We start from the raw sequence: 6,000 nt of genomic DNA, 5'->3' as shown, positions 1-6,000 counted from the left end.
GTTCAAAATCCTTGGTAGCTAAGGCTTTTCGTCACGGTTTTCTATTGGTTGACAGCTCATGCTAATGCTGAGGATTTAGTCAAAAGGTGTGACGGCTATCAAAAATTTGCACGACGCGCTCATGTTCTGGCTCAGGAGTTGAGAATGATTCCAATCACTTGGCCGTTTGCAACTTGGGGGCTTGATATGGTTGGACCCTTTAAGAGATCGAAGGACAAAAAGACTCACCTATTAGTGGCAGTTCACACGTTTACCAAATGGGTAGAAGCAGAGCTAGTCAGTAAGTGTGATGCGGCCACGGTGGTTCAGTTCATCAAAAAGGTGATATTCCGGTTTGGCTTTCCATACAGTATTATAACTGATAATGGTACTAATCTGTCAAAGGGTGAGATGGAGGAATTTTGCCAGCGTGAGCACATCCGGCTTGATGTAGCATTAGTGGCTCACCCCCAGTCTATTGGCCAAGCTGAGAGGGCAAATCAAGAAATTTTGAGAGGTATTAAACCCCGACTTATGGTTCCTTTAAAGCAGACACCGGGTTGTTGGGTTGAGGAGTTACCATCTGTGTTATGGAGCATCAACACCACACCTAACAGATCTACGGGTTACACACCTTTCTTCATGGTTTATGGAGCAGAGGCGGTTCTTCCTAGTGACATCCGTCATGACACGCCCCGTGTGGCAGCTTATGTTGAAGCTGATAATGAGAAGGCACGTCAGGACTCACTGGACCTGTTAGATGAGGAGCGTGATCTCGCAGCAGCATGTTCGGTGATTTATCAACAAGATCTCCGACGTTATCACAGCCGCCGGGTTAAGACCAGAAGTTTTCAAGAGGGCGATCGGGTGATCCGGCTCATCCAGGATCAGACTGATATGCACAAGTTATCCCCACCTTGGGAAGGACCTTTTGTTGTCAGCAAGAATCTGCACAACGGGTCATACTACCTCATTGATGTTCGAGAGCACAAAGACTCACGTAAATCGGAGGATGAGACCAAGTGGCCATGGAATATAGCTCTTCTTCGGCCTTACTATACTTGAGCCACAGGCTCTTCTTATGTACATATTTATGACAATGTATATATTATATAATAAACCGGAGCCTCGAATAAAGCGGGGTCTCTGTTCTTTTTATATCATGTGTGAGCCTACAAGAGCTTCTACTGACAAAGCGGAGTTTTGTTAAACCGGCCTCTACGGCCACACGGATATAAAGAAAATCACTAGGGGGCTTGGTCGTATCCGAACCATAGCTACACCTCTTGATCGGTTTAAAACCAAAAAGGGATATCATTAGGGGGCTTGGTTGTCTTCACACCATAGTTACACCTCTTAATATGCTTTAAGCCAAAAGGAAATTATGTGGAGCCAAAGAGAATCTGTTGCATTAAGCACAGTTCAAACATAGGTCACCACTAAGCTGTCACGACCGGTTTTCCGGGTAATAAATTTCCAGAAAAGACCGTCGTGCTCATCAGCCCCAGGATTACTGTTAGCTGATGAGGCTCCAACTTGATACAGAAACTCCAAGCAAAAATACAAAACATGTAGTACAAGACCATTCTGGCCTGTGGGTACAACAAATGGTTTCTAGTGGTTGATGGCGGAAGCGGGTTGTGAAACATCTGTGTCTATGGGACTCCATTCCCCACGGGAACAGCTGACCAGGTTAAATTCCTATCTTCGCGAGGCTGCTATCTCCATTGAGTGGTTTCCGGGGCTGGCATCGCGTCGCTCCTCTCCGTGCAAGAAAATCTGGCCAAGACAATAGCCAGGGACAAGCCAGTGAGTACTTTGAATGTACTCGCAAACATTATGAACACAGGTATAATATAACAATGATGTGCTAAAAAATATTTTATGCTCATGACGTCAGTCACAAAAGATAAATAACTCTCGGATGCGTGCAAGCAAGTTATTTAATAAATTGCAATAACATGATAGTAAAAAAAAATTGAAATAAATAACAAGTAATGCCACAGTCGGGCGTCTGAGCGACGCCACATAAAGGGCTTTAAAAGAAATGCCACAGTCGGGCGTCTGAGCGACGCCACATAAAGGGCTTTAAAAGAAATGCCACAGTCGGGCGTCTGAGCGACGCCACATAAAGGGCTTTAAAAGAAATGCCACAGTCGGGCGTCTGGGCGACGCCACATAAAGGGCTTTAAAAGAAATGCCACAGTTGGGCGTCTGGGCGACGCCACATAAAGGGCTTTAAAAGAAACAATCATAGTGAATATCCCGGAGGTAGAACCATCCCAGAGATACACGATAATAACAATAATGTCATGGGTTAGTCAACAATAATAATAATCATAGTTATCACAAGTCACAAGTAGTAATTCCATTTCTGGATTAACAGTTTCACCTCCGAAGACCGACGCTAAGACCGACACTTGACCCATCCCAGACTGTAATCCTTAACCATGGACACGGCTATTCGAATAGGTTTATTCTCTGCAGAGGGTGTACTCTTTACCCACGAGTAACGGATTTCTCTAGTCCAGCAGGACTAATTCCGTCTACGGTCTTTCTGTTGAAAACACACCTAACTTGCACACACCAGCTTATCTCACACGTGTCTGGAATCACCCACGACACCTGTTAAGCAAACTTTAAGTGGGGAGGCTACAACCTCGCGTAGCATGGGATCAAATTTATATCGCGCGCTCTAAGGGGTGGCCTCCCCTCTCGGTCCCAACCGGAAACACCCATGCCCCCGGACCAGGTGGCCTGCCTACCAGCTACAACCGGTATCTTCCACCATGGCCTCTCTGTACGGTGTGTGCTGGAAAGAGGTTGACAACTTACTGAACCGTACTCTACTTGCTGTAGAGACGAGTGGTAGTACGAAACAAGTATGGGGGTTACTGGAACAAGACTCGATCTACGGTCGACTCAGGAGGTTCAAGTATTCCCTGCATGATTAGCATGACAAATATATTCTCATCCAACAGAGTCACCTCTCATATCACCTTACCATGCCATACCAGACATAACCGTCCCGACGGAGACCGGCGACAAACTCATGCCTACCCAAGGCCGAGGTTTTCCCGGGTTCCTGCCGGTATGCATGCAAGGCACATGAGGGTGATTATCATCACAAGTGAGTCCATTTCCAACAGCATGGAAATCAACAACATGCACCCATGCATATGATCATATCACATGAAATAACAAGTCCTTCGAAATGCGGTGGTGTTATAAAGGTATCAACGATCACAGCAAAATATTATGCCGGGGTTCAGAATGCTTGCCTTCAATGTGTGGAAAGGCAGGGTGCACTCCAAAACTTTTGAAAGCTTCTTCTCTCTCCCAAAAATCCTATTTAAAAATATATTTGAATTAACACACATTTCAAAAACAGAACCAAAAAGTTGTTTGAAATTTTTTTCAAATCAATCTTAAAATAAACTAGACCAAATTTGAGGAAGGTAGGAAAAAGAATCAACTCATTTGGACTTATATTTAAAAAGTTATAGCCAGTCAAAGATTTGGTCAAATCTGTTATTTAAAATAAAACAGAAAAGAAAACGGTTCAGATAGAAATACGCTTTCGGTATAGAGGAGGCGTACTTGAGGCTTTACGCCTCCACTTAACCACGTGGACAGACACGAGGTCGCTGACAGTGGGTCCAGGGGGCCCACTAGTCAGGTTTGACCAGTCTTATCCCTCTTCTTTTTCTGTCCCGGGCGGAGGCGAGGCAACGGCGATTGTCGCCGGCGAACGGCGGCTCCCCGCGGGGCTCAAAGGGCGGGGATGGATCCGCCACTCCAGGGCGATCCTCCCGGTGGTCGCCAGGTAGGTGGGGACGGAGGGAGCTGCCGGCGGCGAGCTTCTCGGCGGAGGTGGCCTCGGGAGCAAAGTGATTTTTCTCCCGCAGTGTGCCCCGATCAAAATTGAGTAGTGGGGATGGCTCACGGGAAGATGAGGAAGCTCTTGGTGGAGAGAACGGAGAGTGGGAGGCCCTGGTGGTGCCGAATTGGCCGGGGCAGTGGTGGCGGCTGCCGTTGCCGGAGATGGGGAAGAAGACCTTCCCCGAGTCGATTTGCTGCCATGGGAGAACTAGGGGAGCATTCTAAGGCTTCCTGCGTGCACGGGGTGGCTCGGGGGCCTCCTTTTATAGCTCGTCGAGGTCGGTTCCGCGGCGGCCGGATAAGCTCTCCGGCGAACCGCCTCGCTGTAGCTTGCAGGGCAACGTGGCGTGGCTGGGGATGACGGCAAGAGCTAGTGGACGAGAGTGCACTGCTCCAGGGGCAGGTGGCGAGTGGGAGTGGCTTGGGCGGCACCGACATGGCCAGAGGCTGTCGGGCGGCGGCGGCGGCTAGCGCTTGGCTTGCCGGGCGTGGCGAGGGGCGGCTTGGCGCGTAGCTGAGAGAAGGGGAGCGCGTGGCGAGGTTCTGCAGAGCGGGCCAAAGCCGTGGGGGCCAGCGTGTCGGCTCGGCCGCGTGGCTGCAATACGCGCGCTCTGGGCGCGTCCAGTGCACGCACTGAATGTGCTCGACGAAATGCCAGAGCATGCTAGAGGTCGCGGTTGAGGCTGGCAAATAACAGACCCAGGTTAGGAGCAACTGGAATCCTAGTGGACATGCTAGTATGATCCGAGGTGCAAGGTCACAATGCAAAGACAAAAACATGTCAAAACTGGCCATGCACACCAGGTGTTTGACAAAATGCCAAGGGCACTTAGGCATTTCTTGGAGTGGCCAAAATCTCCAGATCAGTGTCTCTGTGGATGAAAGAGAGAGTGGTGATGTTAGTTGGACAAAAGAAGAAACTTGTTAGTGCAAGTTTTACAAAACTTCAATTCTGGACAGGAAATAAATGACATTATTTCATGAACCAAAAATGATCCAAAAGGTGCATGCTCCTGGACTTAAGGGTTTAACATGGGGGACTACAAGTAGGAGAAATAATCAAGGGTTAAAGAGCAAGTAAAAACATGGTTGCTGTACAAACCATCAAGTTGGTCCAGAATGAAGATGAGGTTGATTCACTCAAATTTTTCAAAGGACACAAATAGGTTTTTGCACAAGGTGAAATAATAGGCTCCTACTGACCTCCCTTAATTTTGGTAGAAGTTTTAAAGAAATATTTAAATAGGTTGTAGTGCAAAATGCACTCTGGACCAGAGAAGAAAAATTGAGTGTAAGGCTCAAAATATTTCATGAATGAAATATATTTTAGCATAAAAGTGATTTAAAAACATCACATGACATCTCCAAATTTTTGTGGAAATTTTAAGTGAATTTATCAAATGGTTGTAGTTCAATTAAGGCCATTTAACCTAGAAAAACCCTTTTCAAGAAAATAAAGATCAAGCAACATAATTATTTAATTAGCTACACTGATAAAAGGAAAGTTTTTCTTGAGAGGTTAAAACAAGTCCAACAACATTTTTGAAAAGTTTTCTCTTTGGGAAAAACTCATCATAACAGGGAAGGAAATGATTTAAACAAAAATCAAAATGGAGCTCAAAAAATTTCAAAGTTTTAAAACCTGGCAAAAATTTATTCCACTAAAACAAGGCCAAAAATTTTTTTTGGGTGTCACAATACTAACCCCCTTAAAAAAAATCTCGCCCTCGAGATTTGCTAAAAGTGGTGTTAAGAAAATAAATACGCAATAAAGATGTAGCTACAGTGAGAAGGCAATAAGTGGTGAAAACCACAGTGTGAAAAACTGGGGCTGCGCGGAAAAGTCTACGGTTTGGGACAAAACGGGTGATTTCTATGCTAGATATAAATTTAGGATAACTCCTAAATTTATATATACGTTGGTCGCACCCGAGAGCACAGTGCTCTCTCTGGCTGACAGGTGGACCCGGGGTCCACTGTCAGTCTCCTCTTCTTCTCCCTCTGGCCCTTTCTTCCTCCTCTCTCCCGCGCGCTTTCTCCACCGGCGACGCCTAGTGTGTAGGGCATCTAGGCCGTACCGTGGTAGTGCGCGGCGTGCTAGCTGCCGGTGCAGCGTGCACTCACCTCGCGGGCCAGCGC

The sequence above is a fragment of the Triticum aestivum genome, chromosome 3A (genome assembly GCF_018294505.1).
Source record: "Triticum aestivum cultivar Chinese Spring chromosome 3A, IWGSC CS RefSeq v2.1, whole genome shotgun sequence".
Classification (NCBI taxonomy): Eukaryota; Viridiplantae; Streptophyta; class Magnoliopsida; order Poales; family Poaceae; genus Triticum; species Triticum aestivum.
The sequence above is the reverse complement of the archived record's forward strand: the minus strand, read 5'-3'. Positions refer to the sequence as shown.